We start from the raw sequence: 18,773 nt of genomic DNA, 5'->3' as shown, positions 1-18,773 counted from the left end.
TCTTTGAACATATTAAACTTATTAAGTTATAGTCAATATATTGACACAGGTAGATTTGGCCAGATATCTGAGCAGGGCAAAGGGACCCTGAGGCAAGCAGGAGAGGCTCTGTTCTTTGCATAGAGGGTAAACAAGCTTGCATTGCCTGAACAACTAACCTAGTGCTGTGCAGGATAACAGATTTCTCTGTCCCAGACAGAGTTGAGGCAGGAGGGGTCCCTGCACGGAGTCTCAGAAGGATGGCAGGGTGACTGATGGAGGAAAAGCCCTCTTAGTCTCTGCTGGAATCCGGCAGCAGGGGGAGGTGCAGAGCTGCCAGTCTAGCAGGGGAAAAGGATGGGATTGATTAGCTAGGGAGCTGAACCCTTCTGGGGCTCTTGGAAGGTTGGGCTGTGAGATTTAAAAAGAGGGAAGGGAGAAACATGTGCCTACTTCTTTCTTGCAGTTGCTCCTTGACAGACCTGAGTATTTGCAGGAGGTCAGGTCCTGTGACCAGATGACCAGAAACCACATGACCAGGCAGTGGTCCTGTGTCCTCCAGCGCAGGAAGTGAGGGTCATGGCTGGTGGCATGGACTTCACATGCACAGACTCCAGGAAGATGTCTGAAGCTAGACAAGCTAAGCCACCTGAATGCAAGTGTGCATTTCCCAAAGGATGGTATTTTTAAATGGGAAAAGGAACTCTGGGTACAGCCTTGAATGGGTCTGGCAGAGGATGGTGGGGATTTTCTCTGGGTGTCCTACAGGGATGGGCTCTGAGACAGAAAACTGCCATTCTTCCAAAATTGTGTAGCTTTGAATAAAAGACTCCTTTCCTTTTACACCAAACCTCTGCCTCTGGAATTTGCCTAGACAGTGGTGGCAGGCGGCAGAACCTCCATTTCTGTTCAGTAGCAATACTGCTGGGCATACCAATCTTCATGTCTTTTTTGTTGCATAAATGTAACTTATTTTTTATTATAAACTGCATTATGTTTTTAAATTGTTGTGTTAAAATTTAACCCCAAATACTACAGGATGTCACTTAATTTGAAGATAAGGCAATTAAGTAAATAAAAATGAAGTCATTAGGGCAGGCCTTAATCCAGTATGACTGGAGTCCTAATGAGAACAGGAAATTTGAACACACTGAGAAACATCAGGAATGTTTGTGCTCAGAGGAAGCACCATGTGAAAATAAAGGGGAAAGGGGTCCATATGCAAGCCAAGGAGAGAGTCCTCAGAAGAAATACAACCATATAACACTTTGATCTTGAACATCTAGCCTCCAGAACTGTGAGAAAATAAATTTCTGTTTTTTTAAACTACTCAGAATTTGTAGTATTTTGTTATGACAGCCCTAGCAAATGAATACATTTGTGTGCCCAATGAGTCCTTAGTGGCAGACTAACTCATCACACCTACAAATGGTGAAAACTTAAAGCATACCTGATATTCAAGGGCCGTTCAGGTACAACCCTTTTCAATCACTTTCCTTATCCTTTATATCTTAAAATGGCCACCCTGTCCTCAAACCAAGTAAGTATCCTGATTCCTCTTTCTGTTTAAACTTAATAATTGGTCATGCATTGCTGATGTTATCTTCACTGTGGCCCCTGTATCTGAACTTTCTTTTCAGTGCAGCAGACACACAGCACCTTTGGTAAACAGCTCCCAGCTGAAATAATGTCACAGCCATACAAGGTTCTCTGAGAAAATGCTTACCTCTACCCTTCAAGTTCAAAGAAATCTTTCTCAAGTGCAATAGTGAGTATATTATTAGTGTACTCAAAATTGTATTTTTTGCTAATTATTCTTTTCCATGAAGGTACTAATAAACGTTTTTTAGAGAAAATCTGGAGACATAAAAAAAGCAAGGAAGAACACACAGTAAAAAACAGACAGCGAATTGTCACATGTAGAGTTAAATAGTAGTAACATTTAATGTTTTTCTTCCTCAAAGTTTTATTTTTTGTTTATGTGCTTGTGATCATGGCAAGACAGTTTGCACAATGCTTTTAATGTAAAATTGTGTGTCAGAGCAGCAAGAACAATGTGAATAAAATTAGAGAAATATTGAAAAACTGCAAGGACAAGAAGGAAAAAACACCAAGAATTCTACTCTGCAAGAAAAAATAAACAATAAACAATAAAACATTTTAATGTACCCCTAGAAATCTTTACTCTGAGTTCTTAAAGAATATATATTTGAGGTTATACATACAAATTTTAACTGAATAAAATAGAAATAGTAATAGTTCCTAGCTGAATAAAAAAAAAACTAGAACGCTTTAATTGACAAATAGTATCTACCCCTGCATTTTTTTAGCCACCACCAATTAAACAGAAACACACAAACAAAAATAATTTGAAGGTTCAGTATAATTTTTCAACAGTGCCGGAAATCATTACTGAGTTTCTTAGTCATACAAATGGCCACTGCTTTTTTCTTCCAAGTTTATTCTTAAGGAAAGGGAAAGATTTGTTTATAACCCCCAATTGTATCCTAAAGTATAAATAATGATACTTGGTGGGGAAAGGCTGAACCACAGTAGAACCAGTAATTATTTAAATGTTTTCAAATATAGAACAAATTCTTTGTCAATTATGAAATAAAGGAATTTTATCTTAATAATAGTGAATTGAGTAATTAGAACCAAGAGCTGGAGGAGATATTAAATAAAAGTAAAAACAAAAAACCCTAAAACCAGACAAGTAAAAAACGAGAAATGTCATTACATTGACCACTCAAAAATCTAGGTGCTTTACCCAAACAAAGCCTAGGAGAAAACAAGAAGCTGGAGGCGGGAAGCCTAGAATGCAAATCTCTTTTGCCCCAAGATTGTTTGCCCAATTGGGAGTGGTAGTTCTGAAACTGAACTGTGGTCTTAGCCGCATGGTAAGGTTCTGGGGAGAAAAAAAAAGAAAGGAAGCAATCCTGAGCTCACCAAGGTAAGGATTTTGTAGCCTTCAGTGCAATTACTTTGAAATGAGACCCCACAGGGCTGTACCTTCACAGTCAGAGTGAACCAGAAGTAAACCCGCCTTTGTTCCATGTCTCCTGGGTGATTTGGTGACACAAAATGGAATTCAAATGTAAGCTGATCCTGGATTGGTACTCTCCCAAGGAGTCACAAAGATCCTCTCTGGAGGGATGTATGATCTCCTGAGTCTCAAATTATTCCTCCAAATAGTTTTCCAAATAATTTCCTGTCGAGGGTAGCAAAACACACGGGGAAACAAGGTGTTTACTGTGAGAACCAAAGAAACAGGCAATAAAAATAGAATTCCATTGTGTAAATGTACCATAGCTTTTTGATCCAGTCATTTACCGATGGGCATCTAGGTTGTTTCCAACTCTTGGCTATCGTGAATTGTGCTGCTATGAACATCGGGGTGCGTAGGTTCTTTTGGATTGGTGTTTCAGGGTTCTTAGGATATACTCCTAATAGTGGAACTGGAAAACATTATGCTGAGCGAAATAAGCCAGGTGGTGAAAGACAAATACCATATGATATCACCGTTAACAGGAATCTAAACAAAACAAACAAGCAAGCAAAATATGACCAATGACACTCAAATACGGAACAGCTTGACAGGGTCCAGAGGGGAGAGGGGAGATAATCATAGGGGAAAAGGGTATGGACTCACATGAACAGGTATAAAGGACACATGGACAATAACTAAGGGTGGGGGGTGGAAATGGAAGGGAGGTGGGGGGCACTGGAGGGGCAGGGTTGGGAATATAAGACAGAAAGCTGCATTCGAACAAGAATTAAATTAAAAAATTATTAAAAAATAAACTCACAAGCACCTCTGAGACTGAAATGATCTAACACAGAGTATAAGACAACTTATTTATTTTAAAATAAAAGAGCTAGAAAATGTTTGCAGGGTACAAAAAATTAAAAAGGTGACATAGCAAATTTGAAAAAGAACTAACTAAAACTTATAGACTTGAAAAAGACAATATCTGAAATTAAAATCTCAGTAGGCAAAATTAAATTTAACTAAATTTACACAAGCACACTAATGAAATTTGGATAAACACAGTTGAAGACAGAATTAGTGAACTGCAAGTAAAGTTTGGGGGATTACCTAGAATGCAGTTAAGATGGGTAAAAATTATAAAAATAAAACAAAGAGCATAAAAGTTGTACATTTTTGAAAAGGAAAAACCTAGCATATATGGAATTGGAATCTGACAAGGAGAGGTGAGGAAGAATAGGAAAGAAACAATAATTACAAAATAATAGCTAAGAAATTTCCAGATGTTACAGACAGCACTTCCCAAAAGATGCAAAAAAAAAAAAAAACCACCTCTCAAGAAAGATAATAAAAACAAAATTTTAAATAGAATGTAGTATCTGGACACAGTATAAATGCATAAAATTATTATGTGGACATATAGCTCAGGAAAAATATTATATATAACAAAGAGTCTGGCATAAGGCCTAAAGATAATATCATGTGCTGCTGTCTTGACATCTGAAACTTGGAAGGCTTCTAAAGACAGAACCTCAAGTTCACCTTCCCATTGTGTCCCCATAGATAATAACCTTTAGCCAAACAACCCCTGATCACTGGAAGCAGCCATGGTGCCTGCTAATCTCTGAGGATTGGGCTTCAGTTCTCTGCCAGCCTGTGTAATGATTCAAACTAGCCAATTGCATCCTTTCACAAAAATCAGCGGGTACCTCATGCTCTCAATACTACAAAATCTGCCTTCTAGGGCCCCTGCCTGTTCACCGTTGAATGCAAACCCTGGGAGACTCGTCAAGGCGTATGGTGTCTTCCCCACCCCATGTGTGACTATATGGGACTCAAAACTGCTGTTGATCTCTCTGTCCAGGTGCCATGCGTTCAGCCATCCCTGTGAGCCTAGGGCAAGAATCCCTCCTTCAGCGACAGGATGTATGAGAGGCAAGCAACATAGTAAGCTTGCATGATTTGCTTATCGCTGTGTTCCTAACACCTTGTAGAATGTCTGGCATATCATATGCTCAATAAACATTTTTTAAGTAAAAAAAGAAAAACTGAATGAACATCTACTTGTCAAGATGTCACCAAACTGAATAATTTAGCCTTGGTCCACAATGAATAGAAAAGGAGCTTTCAGCTTTTCTAACTAACTTCTTTATATTTTTTACATTTTAAATGATTTATTTCTTGTTCAGTTAAAAGAGAACACATGTATCTTTTTCAAGAAAGACAATCTGCCAGAGATTGTTGGTTTCCTACTCTCATCTTACCATGGGTCCCCACCAATCTTTTTTTTACAGAAAAATAATTTTGTTCAGGCATGCGCCGTTCTTGGTTTAAGTAAATTGTGGTAGTCATAGTTCTCTTAAAAATAATGGGCTTATAAAGAGAGACTAAAATGCACCTGGTCTGATTTCAGTCAACAAAATGTGGAAGTATGCCGCAAAGCTTCTGGGAGACGATTCTGTGCCCGTAATAGATGTGCAAGGAGCACTCTCTTGTCATCTTCACCTGGGACACCAATCTCGTATCTCAGATGGAAATCTGACTAAAAATAAAACAGGATGGCAGGAGACAAAGGGACAGGATTTGAGGTCTTGATGTTACTGAGGCACTGTGTTATCCAATCCAAGATTCACAATACTCCTGCGTGTTTTATTATTTCACTATTCATGCCACTGTGAGTTTTTGTTGTTGCTGCAGTTGTTGTTGACAACAGCGTCCAAGTAATACATGTGATTTACAGGTTATATTTTATAATCTTTTAAATATGCTGGACAGTACAGTCAGCCCCCTTCATCTGTGGGTTCTGTATCTACACATTCAACCAACCACAGAGTAAAAATATTTTTAAATGTTATTTTTGATGTAACCTATGTAGGACTACAGTGGTTGCATCAGTACTAAACACATATAAGCTTTTTTCTGGCCATTATTCCCTATATTATACAGTATAATAATTATAATGATATGTACATTGTATTAGGTATTATAAGTAATACAGAGATTATTTCGAGTTTATAGGAAGATATGCATAGGTTATATGCAAGTCCTACACCATTTTATATAAGAGACTTGAGCATCACTAGATTTTGGGATTCTTGGGGGGTCCTGGAACCAATTTTCTACAGATACCAAGGGGCAACTCTATATGGAAGATAACAGTGTTGGACTAAGTAGACAAGAGCACTCTAAAAAGACCCCTAGATTCTGATGCTGTTTCATTGTCCTTTGATACATATCTTAGAATTCTGACATCAGTCAGATTTCTGTTCATTTGTGGGTAAATAGAATGTTTTTCTCCTCCTAAGGGCTTGTAGATTGTATTTGTCTTTTATATTTTTAAAAATTGCTAGAATATTTTAGTTAGATTCTATTTCCAAATGTCTCTCTTAGAACTTGTTTAGCCCTTTAAAATTGTGTATTATGCAGGTTTTAACTTTTTTTAAGTCAAGATAATTTTTACTTTATTTTGTCTTTGCTTATTACTCTGTCACATTTTTTCTAATGTCAATGAGTGCCAACCCTTATTAAGTTAAATTTTTTATAAAGATTTTATTTATTTTGGGGAGCACTGGGGGGGGCAGGGCTGGGAATACAAGAGAGAAAACTATACTTGAACACTATACTCTTTAACTATACTCTTTAACTAAGAGTTAAATTAAAAAAAAGATTTTATTTATTTATCTTTAGAGGGGAAGGAAAGGAGAGAAGGAGAGAAATGTCAATGTATGGTTGCCTTTCATGGGTCCCCTGCTGGGAACTGGCCTGCAACCAAGGCATGTGCCCTGACTGGGAATCGAACAGTGATTGTGTGGTTCGCAGGCCCATGCTCAATCCACTGAGCTACACCAGCCAGGGCTTATTAAGTTAAATTTTTAATCTCTATTCCTGTGCCTACTGTATTAAAGAACAGTGGTATCCTTCCCAGGTTCCCATTACTAGATCTTGTACCCATTTCCCAGATTCTAGGAGTATTGACTGCTAATTGCAAACAGCTGCCTCCTTCTCCTCAGACCACTCATGGCTCATCCAACACGGCATAGGATCTTATTTGGGAGTAAAGAAAAGAATAGTCCCCTTGCCTTAAGGTAGGATATACACCATTTACCTTCCAAAGGTCCCTGTGGGATACACTGAACTTAGTCTGAAGTAGCCTTTTTATCGGTTTCCTTCACTTTATTTTGCTGTACAGATCTCTTCTTTCATAAGTCGCATTGAATTGGTGCCCAATTTGCTTCAGCATGACCTCGTATTAACTAATTATATCTATGAGCACTCTGTTAAGGTTGTTAGAGGTAATGGAGTTAAGGCTTCAACATATGCCTATTTGTGGGGGGCACAATTAAACTTAGTAACAGAGATCCATCTAAGTGTGATTATTCTAACCTACGATTTGTATTTTTTTCCTCTCCAGATTGTTTGGCTCTTCGACGCTTTAAAATACTGAAGATTAAAAACCTGTAATTTATGATGTATACAGTATTTGCTAATATTGTTCTTATAGTTAATCCTCTTTCTGTCCCTACATGTGTGTGGGAGGGGGGAAACTTTGCCCACAAAGTCCCCCTGTCTGCCACACACAGATGAAAGTGAAACTACCAAGACATGATCTGCTTGGGAAGGAGAGGTCACCAGTCCCTCAAAGGGGAAGGGCCAAGAGCCCCTTCCTCAAGGGGCTTTTATTGGGTTCATTTGCACAAGAATACAGGTAAGAATCAAACAATAGATAGTATTCAAAGAACTATGAGGGCTTAGTCTGAGTAAGTGTCTGTCAGAAAAGGGGGTTGCAGAAACTTTGGGACACATACTCATTTCCTGCTCTGACCTTTATCATATGAATGAAAACATTCTTAGCAAAGCAGGCCTTCACAGGACTTTTAGGAATTCTTTCTTATGCCCGATCACCACGGATCCTGCTCTAGCCAGCAAGAGGCTGCACCGCCTCCCCCATCACAGGTTTTCAGGCTTACGTGGATTAAAGCCGGAAAGTGCTTCTCCCAGAGAAGCAGGGACTTGGGCTATGTCAGAATAGTTGGGGGGTGAGGGTCCATTACTCCCTCTTTGTTGCAGCCCCCAAGTCCTTCCATGATGGCCTCCCAAGTGATCATGTCTGGCTTAGGTTGCCCCCCTCTGAGGGGTCATACCTGTCATTGACTAACTGACCATGCATTGAGGGCAGGGGAGGAAGCAGAGACAAGCTTTTTCTCCTTAGTGGCTCACAGACTGGAGGTCGCTCACTCAGTCTTAGCCATGGGGGGCAGTTACAACTCCTGCAACCAGGCAGAGAGGTTCCCAACACCTGTGGTGATATATTGGGAGAGGGGGGGATTATATCTCCCCGCCCCCAATATATTAAGTGTAAATTAAACACCACCAGTTTGCTTTTCATTTATTTCCCCCAGTGGATCCCCCCCATCCAATAGATGCAAACAGTAATAGTGAGAAAACACAATGAAATATGGAAGAAGAAATTCTTCAAAAGACATTTGAAAAAATACATATACAAGATATTGTCAAAAGCATGTTTCTAAACATGAGGGGCAGATAGGGGTAGTAATAGCTGCTTTCAGGTAGGTTGACCAGATGTTTCCAGAAGAAAACAAGTCTTCTAATTATTGTGTTTTTTGATTAAGATCAATCTGCTTTATGACTACTGGATACTGTTCTTCCCATTTTCCAATAAAACATTGAGTCTTAGACCTCATTTTTGGCATCAATATGACCTTTCGCTTTTTTCTTTATACCTGTAAATGTCTATACATTGTACTTAGACAAATTCTTTTTGAAACCAGAGGCATTTTAAATTTAAATGACAACCCCTTGCTTATCAAATTAAATCACACTTCCTTGAGCAGTATGTGATGAGAGACACTTTCTGACATGGCTTCAAACTACTTTTCTCCTCGTGTAACCTAATATCACTATGCTAATCTGACAGAAGAACCTACCTCTGGAACCCAAGGCATAGGAATCTTGAATAATTCATAACATTTTTCACACACTGAGAAAAGTATTTTACATACATTATTTAAATTAATTTTCAAATCAGCCTGAGGAGAAAAGTATTATTCTCATTAAACAGATAATGATACTGAGCACCAAAAAATCAAATCATTTGTTAGGGGTCTTTAAACCATTAATTAATGAGGCTGAATTTTCCCCTTGACTTTGTTAGATTCCAAAGGCCGTGGTATTAACCACAAATTATTTTTCCCTATTTCAGAAAACTAAAGGAACATCATAATTTATACCCTAAACAAGGTAGCTTTGCTAGTCTGAGTTCTGTTTTGTGGAAGGGTAGTGTGTTTTTTTCTATTGCCACAGCAGTAAATTACCACAAACAAGTAGCTTAAAAAAACACAAATACACTGTTCAAGCATATAGCTCAAGAGGTCAGAACCCAAAATGGATGCCATGGTCTCAAATCAGGGTGACAGGAAGGCTGTATTCCTTTGGAAGAATCTAGGGTGGAATCTATCTCCCTGCCTTTCCCCAGCTTCTAGAAGCCACTTGGATTCCTTGACCTGTGGCACCAGTCCATTGTCTAGCCCAGCAATGACCAATCAAATCTTTCTAGTGCTCTGTCACTCTGACACCAACTTTCCTTTCTTCTTTCACTTATAAGGACCTTTGTGATTACATCAGGCTCACCTGAATAGTCTAGGATAATCTTCCCATTTTTGTGGCCAGGCGATTAGAAACCTTACTTCCATATTCAACCTGAACTATCCCTTGTCATGTAACAAAACGCACTGACCAATTCCAGTGATGAGGATAGAGGCGTCATTAGGGGACTCTTATTCTGACCATCACAGGCAAAATAAGCATATTGCTCACAATGGTGGTGTTCAGTGCTAGGCACTATGACAGGCCCTAGTCTGGTTTAGAGTAGAATTCTTCCAGCAAACATAGAGACAGGAGAAAAGGAGGTCCAGTTCCTAGTTGAAAAGTCTAGTAAAAATTACATAAGGTATCTGATTCCCAGACAACTTAATCAGAATTCAGAGAAGGACTCTTGACTTGGTAGTGGAGATGAATTACCGTAGTCAAGAGACCAAGACAAAGTCCTGTTATAGGATCAAGTCAAGGATATGAGAGAAGGCTGCTCCAGAAAACTTAATAATTTCACAGGAGCCCACAGCTCATTCCAAGCAGTGTGGCTTAGGAAATAAGATAAACTCCCTAACCCACCTTCTCCTGGAAATAGTACTTTTAATGTTTGCTCACATTTAGTCAGGATAATCGCAGGAAATAAGTGGTATGGAGCCGTTGGAAGGAAGCATTGATGCCTATAGCTGACAAAGGGCAAGAGCTGACATTTTCTTGGATTTAGAATGCTGTCTTTCCTTCAAAGTCAACTGCAAATGTCACGTCTATCTTGAAGTCTGTCCTAATTTCTCATTAAGAATCACCTCTGCTGCTTGAATTGCAAAAATACTGCCTATGTACATTCCTAGAGCACTCCCTATCTTTTTCCATCACACCGGTTATTTGTGAATGCATATACCGTTTAGCTGGGCACATTAGTTTCTTAGATATGCCTAGGAAACATACTATAACTAGACTGTTTAAAACAACAGTAACTTATTCTGTCAGAGCTATGGAGGCTGGGAGTATAAAGTCAAGATGTTGACAGGAAAATATTCTCTACGAAGTCTAGGAGAGAATATTTCTCTTTCAGCTTCTGGTAGTGCCAGGCATTCTTGACTATGTGGCAGCATAACTCCAGCCTCTGCCCCCGTGTTCCCATGACTGTCTTCCATCTATATGTATCTACATTCAAATTTTTCTCTGCTAATACCGACTCAGTCATAGTGGATTGGATGGGACTGAGAACATAGCAGAAATATATATATATACATATACACATATTGGCAGTTTAGCATCATAGATTGTTTATATAGTTTCCAACATTTTAGTTTCAGAAATAAATGACTTTATATTCCAATAACATTTTTCAAATAACATTAAGGGAAGAGTGTCTATAAGTCACCTTTTCATTAGTAGACTGTGAATTCTGTAGTCATTATTAAATGCTTTGTACATAACATCTTGAACATGGTCAGGCCATTAGTGTATGCTTCTTAGACATGCTGTACACTGAAAAAGGAATTATAAATGTCAAATTTTAAATAAAGAAACTTTTAGTTTACCAGATTTTTAAAATACATATGCATGACATGGGCACACATGTGTCATAAATTACATATATTTATTGTTGAACATTTTGTCTAGGCAAATAATAAAGATGCCAGATTTACTTATCACATTAAACTGCTTGGGAAAAGGTAGGTTTCCAGAAATAATTATGAAATGATACCTCTACTAAAACAGGCAGAATTCTCCCTTCACTTACTAGTTTATTTTTTAAGAAAGAAAACTAATCCTGAAAATTATAGGTTTTTTCTTAGCATTTTTCTTTGAAAAGATTGCCATAATTACTTATAAACACAAACAGAAAAGGAATATATAAAATATTTTATACAGTATCTTCACAGAGTATTTTCCCTTCATACATTAGGATCATAGCCACATTATCTATCATTTCTTCTGTATTTTACTTACTTATTTGTTTGTCTGTTGGTTTACCAAGATCTGGGCACAGCTGAACCTGCACTAGTTTTGCTAGTCTCCACCAGCACTAGAGAAAGTGAAGAGACATTGGCCAATTTTTGTGGATGTAGAGGTGACAATTTAGCAAAGCAGAACCCAAGTGGCTAGTTAGCAAGACAGCCAACCTAGCTCTGAATTGAAGGTGTTTTCTTTACCTTTTGTTTTGTACCTCCTCCTGCCTCATTTGCATTTGGTTAGAATGTTTGCTTTACCTTTGCCAACTTACTGTCATTTGGGGGATAAATTAGTGAGTAAAAAATGTGATTACACAAATGCCTGTCACTCCCACAATGTCAGCTACCCATGAAGCAGTCCTTTCACAGTTGAGTCGGCGTGGGAGAATAAATCGGTTATTGTGCTTTGGCACACATGGCTACATCCTTGAACTTCCAAGTCAAATTCTCTCTGGACAGTTACAGGATTCTCATAGTACTTCTTAAGTCTTTTCTTTGGCAGACATCTCACAGATTATGCCATTCTGCATGTCCAAAGAAAAAAACAGAAAAAAATGTAGGTATGACAGGAGCAATAATAGCAAATGGGTAATGCCTGTTAGTGTAGAATGAGATGACCAAAGCAACAGCGGGGAAGTATATTTAAAACTAAATGATAAAAAGCTGCCTGAGTAGTCCTCTGAGTGATATTGATACAGGCTTAAATTAGTAAAGTAAGACTACGGTTTTGAATTGTTGGGATGATTGTTCTCATTGGACCCTGGCTAGACTAGTCACAGTCTAGACAGTTCTGACCGCCTCACAGCCAGAAGGATGGAACAAGGATTGTATTCTAAAGAGGAACAAACCAGTGTTGGAAATACCAGGCACCTGGGATAGAGTGCAGAGGGAAGGAGAGCAGAGATTTAGATAGGTGGTAAACAGGACGATGATTTATTACATCAGAAAAAGTGTTTCTGCAAAAACACTTTTTTAATACAAGTCAAAGAAGTGATTGTGCTGCATAAATAAATATTTAATAACTATTATTAAGTATTTACATATCATTATCTATTTAAAAGTTTATTTACCAGGACATTTAAACTACTGTTTTTTCTCTGGCAAATTATGGAGCAAAACTCATGTGTATTTATTTTCTTAGTAATTAACAATATTAAAAATGACTTTATATTCTTGGTCCAGTTCTTAGTGATTGCAGAATATGTTCTCCAAAAAATTTGGTTCTGATGGTAAGTTACTAAAGTAACTATTCATCAACTCTGTTTGGGTTTCTACAGACCCCATTATATTTTCAAAGTCAAGAAAATGTCTGAGTGGGAAGATATTTGATATACTGGCCCTACCTCCCTGGGCAAAGTGGTTGGGCTATTTAAGTTGCGCATCTTAAAAGACATTTCAAAGTAGACTTTGGCAGAAAATAAAGCAGTTGATTTTATTTATGTACTATGTGAACAATTTAGAAAAGATCGTATTTACATAACTACTTGTTATGTTCATATTATGGTCTCCTGAGACAGAAATATTCAACTCACATAAATTATACCAGATATTAGCAATTTTTAACAATGGATGATGAAATGACTATAATGTATCATTCTACTTCTTTTCTTTTCTTTATTCCTTTCAACAAACATTTGCTGAGTATATAATAAACACCAGCTAGTTTGACAGACACTAGATATCACAAAAGAATTACAAAACACAGTCACTACCCTTGAACAGCTTACAAGCAAATGGAGAACAAGATATGGTAGGAGAGGGACAGAAAATCAGAAAGTGCAGTATTATGTGACAGCAGGTGTGACAGAAAGTGCCCAAGTGCTAAGAGTGCAGGGGCAGGTGTCTTCTGCCCGAGGAGAGGGAGGAGAAGTATTTATTACAGGCTTTCAAAGACCTCACCTGAAATATGGATACAGGGAAAAGGAGGGGCTTGCCGTACAAACAAGGGAGATAAAAAGTGTTATGCATGGAGGGGTAAAGAAGAGAAAATCTCAAAGCAAAAGAAGTCACATTGTGTTCAGAAATCCAAAAGACATTAGCGTTGCTGAAAAGATGAATGAATGGGGGTGGGAAAGAAAGTGATGAGGCCAGAGAGAGAAGCAGTGGTCAGATCACAATGGAACTTGGATTTTTCACTGAGAAATTTAGAATGTTCTTGAAGGTCCCAGATAGGATATAATGAAAGATTTCAAAGCAAAGTGGTCACACTGTAGCATAGTGCTCGAGTTGTCTTTCTCTGTCAGAACCATCTATTTCTGTTTGCAGAAAACTGCATCCCTTCTGTACTACAGGACTCTGCCCACCCCACCTCCACTCCACAGTAACTCAATGTACCACTAGTGTTGCCTTATCGAAGTTGAGACAGTCATGTTGTCTCCATTAGGAATTTGACATTCTAACTGAGAAACTATGTCCTATGGAAGCTGAAACATGGAAGCTATTGGGTGGTCATATGCTTGGAAAAGTAGAGAAAAGATATATAGGCAATTAATCAAATGGCCGAATTGCTGGTAAGAAAATAAAGCTTGTGATCATGCCCAACTTGTGAATGCCAGTCTAGAAGAAAAAATGGACATAGAAAGTATTAAGAATGTCAGTAGTATTTGGGCTGTAAGGCAGAACTGTGAGCCAAAATTCAACAATTGCTACAGTCAACTAATAACCTCCAAAAACAATCTTGTAGTAGAATTTGACAAGCTGCATATAGATAACAATGGAAGTCAGGAGCTCTGAGATATGAGAACATGAGGGTATACAGTAAAGAAATGTAGTATGGACATCAGAAGAATCACATTTTTAAAGGAAAATACTTCAAAAAAATTATGAAAAGGATACATATGTAAAGAAATTTGGCCTGACATTAAGGCTTCAGGGGGCATGGAAGAAAAATTGGAGGAAAAGGGCAGAAACAAAAATTTGGGTTAGGGATTGAAAGCACAATGCATTAAAGTTGTTTTGGGAGCCATCTCAACTTGCATAATGAGAAACAGAGGTAGAGTAACAGAGTTGCATATAAACTACACCCAAATTGACAAGAAAATATAAATGACTGCTAAGTATTTATAGGCAAATGTTGACCTTACATGTTATATTTTAATATGGTAAAACTTGTCTCAATGTATGAAAAACTGTGGAGCCAATAAAAATTCAGTCACCTTATGAATAGGTCTACAGAGCAAATTAATAAATGAGAATTATGTCTCTAACAGTCTTGAAAAAGATGGACTGTTCTGGAGTAGCCTTGGGTCTGGTGAGGGGAAGAAATGTGGAATGAAAGTCAGGCTTGTGCTGATGTGATGCTGAGACCCATTTGGACGCATTAGTGTTTCTCTTTTGAAGAATACATTAGGTCTAGGGATACAAACAAGTAACCGATACTAGATTCCTTCTAAAACAGCAGATTCTGTCTAATCTATCTAAACATTAACAAGGTGATTGTTCAAAAGCCCCTGTGTAGACATATGGTGAGAATAACTGTCATTTTCTGAATACTGTCTCTACTAAGACTGTGAAAAGTGTTTGTAACCTGATTTTATTCAATCCTAATCCTATTCAATCCTAGCTATGAGAGTGGGTGTGGTTAGCCCATTTCATTGACTGGAAATTGAGAACTGAAAGATAATATATATAACTTACCCAGGCTCTCGCTGTCAGTGAGAGGCAGAGCTGAACAGTTTTCAAAGCCCATGACAGCTTTGCAGAATTATCAATAAATAGACAAGAGGAGTTTCTTTTTAAATCCCACATGCACTTAAACCACATGTATTGGATGATTTAATATTAGCCTTCCAGAGGCTGTTCTGCACTACAGATCCTATATTTAAAGCCTTAGCCCTGGCTGGTGTAGCTCAGTGGATTGAGCACAAGCCTGCGAACCAGAGGATCGCGGTTTGATTCCCAGTCAGGGCACATGCCTGGGTTGCAGGCCGGTTCCCTGCAGGCCATTTCCCAGCAGGGGATGCACAAAAGGCAACCATACATTGATGTTTCTCTCCCTCTCTCCTTCTCCTCTAAAGATAAATAAAATTAAACAAAAACAGCAAAAAAAATTTTAAAAAAATAAAGTCTTAAGCTAAAATTATAGTTTTAGTACATGTTAGTAAACTTGCATGTTGTTATAAGGGGCCTGGCCTGGGATAGAAGACATGACCCTGTGTGTCTAAGTAGCCAGTTTCCTACAGATGAGGTTAACTGGATGAAAAAATCAACTCCTTTTTCCAATTTAAATAATAAAAATATGTTAATATCTTTATGGTAACTGAAACATTCAATTTAACATTGAAATCAAATTTATATGAAGGCCTTAAGAAATACAATATAAGTAAAGTAGATTGTATTCCATGTAAATTTTCAGCTGTGTTTCACCTCTTTCTAATTTAATTATGGTCTCAAATAGAACACCATTATGTCAACCTGAAAATTTTTCTTAAGGTTAAAATTTATCTAGGACATTAAATGTTCAAGTTTTAAATTGCACTTTCTGTCAAACTGGTATCAAGACCTTGGAGATGTTCTCATTAACAATTTATTTTCTCTTTAACCCTAAATATTTAACCATTCCTAATATAAGCAGAAAAGTAAAAGACCTATTGACTTTTTTAGAATTACTCTTAGCTTTTAAATTCTTTTACATTTTTTCTGAATTTTTACAGGAGAGAGAAAAAATTGCAATATGATTATACAGAATGCTTAAAATACAGTTTTTTTTCTGTTAAAGGTAGCTCTTTCAGACAGTTTCTAAAATTGTTCAAATATCTATGGTGTTTTCTCTCCATCTATCTTCAGCTGTTTTCTTTATTGCCTTCTACTCGGCTGAAGTAATTCTATTTCATGATCTCTGACAGGGTGCTCATTCTTACAGTAGTCCCATTTTTCTCAGGCTATTACAAGACCTAAACTTTTAAAATATTGAAGCAAAACATTAACTTTTTCCAAGTAGTTCTTCAATAACACAATTTGCTACAGTGTCTAATAAATTCCCTATAAATACAGGACTGTAAAATAAAAATCTCAGAGACTGCTATTGTTCTTAAAGTACCTAAAATTGGTTTTGTTTGCCAACACAAACTTTCCATCTTTAATCTCTTGGTAAATGTATTCTTCATATTGGATTCGTATACATCTCCCATGGACAAATGAGAGTTTTCTCGTGACTTGTGTGGAATCTTTTTTTTTTCCATTTACATTTTTTTCCATAGTGGATATTATGCCTGAGAGAATCTTACTTGTTTCTGAGTTAAAACTATTTTAAAAATCTAAGTGATTCCATATTATATTATTAAATCCATTCTCAATATTTTTAGCATCTCTTTTCTTCTCCTTACTTTTTGCTCTTAAGCTCCTAATTTTAATTCCAAATATCCTGTCTTTCATATCCTATAAAATAGATAAGTGGAGAATTACATAAGCCTTTTCCTTTTTATGTAGATAAATATAGAGAAAATATGTTTATTCTCAAATAGCTGTATTTAAATCTTAACACCCAACATAGTATTTAAGTCTTAACACCCCTTAATGCATATAAAAATAGTGAGGGCATGTTCCTGTCACGTATCAAAAATAAGATAAAAAAAAAAAGATTCTTCGCAAAGAAACAAACTTAAAGAGAGGACAAGAAAAGAAATCTAGTTAAGCCTGAACTTCTACAAAAAAAAAAAATGAACACATATCAGGCAATAGACTATGCATGCTTCATTATTTGTTCCTATGGTTGTTTCATGTTCACTACAAAGTCGCTTTAACACTCTCTGCAGATTTAACCCACTTCCACAATCTTCAGAAAATACTGTTTTCAGGAAAGGGATGTAAAAGGAGCTCAAGTTTCACAAGCTTTGCTTTTGTCTTGCTCCGGCATGATTTCCTGTTTGCCATATGACTTATTATGGTCTAACGGGAGACAGACAACAAATCATAATTGTCTTGTCACTCATTTCAAGTTTCTCCATTGGTTTCTTCCCAATATCACATTCCAGGGGCTAGTTTTTTGCCATATTCTCCAATCTTTCCAGAGACTAAAATATTTTCCCTGAGCTATATGCAATCAGACCAACCCAAATACCCTTTAGTGTGGGTGACGTTGTGCTGAAGGGCTCCCTGATGTCTTGCTCTATTTCACTCTTTAGAGATTTGTGTGAATTCAATGTTCCCCCAAAATGACCTTCTGACTGTCCAGAACCCAGCTGATGACCTGTGCTCCTCCGTTAGAGTGACTGGTCTCCCAGTCCTGACTTTCCTCTCTCTGCTCTGTGGTCACTTTCACAGGATATCCTTTGTAACAGTACAGGAACACTTTTGAAATTCTACTCATAATATATGTTATTAACCACTTAGCCAATAATTAGTTGTTTTCTCTAAGTGAAAGAATGAAAGATATTAAAATAAAATAAAATGGCAAACTCAAAGCAGACTCACCATAAGAGGAAAATGAAATAGTTTATATGGAAAAGAAATTATAGAATTTTAACAACATATAATGATGTTGCATTATTGCTGTTAACATTTAAAATTTTCATAATGATACCATGGTAAGAACATTGTCAAGTATAGTGAAATGAAAATAAAGCAAAATTTAAAGGGTTACAATGGAAGTTTAACTTGAAAGAAGGGAAAATTTAAGCTATAAACTTCTTGTCACTATTGAAAACTGTAAAATCGAACTGAAACTCAAACAGATATTTGTAAATCTTTGTTGATAGTAGGGTTATTTACAATGGTCAAAAGGTGAAAGTAACTCAAATGTGCATACAGATGAAAGGACAAACAGCTTATACCTACAGTGGAATACATATAGTCCTCCCCTGGACATTGCTGTGCATGTGCTTGGAGAGCTTAAATATGTATTTCTGTTAGATATAGTCATTTGGATGGAATATCTGGGTCTGCAAAGGTGTCTTTATTTCCCTAAGGTGAAGCATAATTACAAATGCAATGGAAATTCCTTTTAGCACTTAACAGTCACTAATTTTTATCATGCCTAAAATCCAAATTGTTTGTTGACTCTTTCATTCATCAACTTTCATTCATCCAAACTCCTCCCACCGAGCATTTACTCTTTCAAACTTCGAGGCTGCACATGCATGAATGTCAAGTGAGTCCTGCACTATCTCACATCATGGTGGCATCAGGGAAGCATCAGAGCAGCAGGTGTCACGGGGAGCCTTCTGCAAGGCAGGCTCTAGGTTTGTAATGGCAGAAGCAGCTAACTGGCTGTCACAACAATGGGAATAATGTAAGCTGCTCCT

Source organism: Sturnira hondurensis, unplaced genomic scaffold (genome assembly GCF_014824575.4).
Source record: "Sturnira hondurensis isolate 20B ecotype Veracruz unplaced genomic scaffold, ASM1482457v3 Scaffold0022707, whole genome shotgun sequence".
NCBI classification, from domain to species: Eukaryota; Metazoa; Chordata; class Mammalia; order Chiroptera; family Phyllostomidae; genus Sturnira; species Sturnira hondurensis.
Note: the sequence above shows the minus strand (reverse complement) of the source record.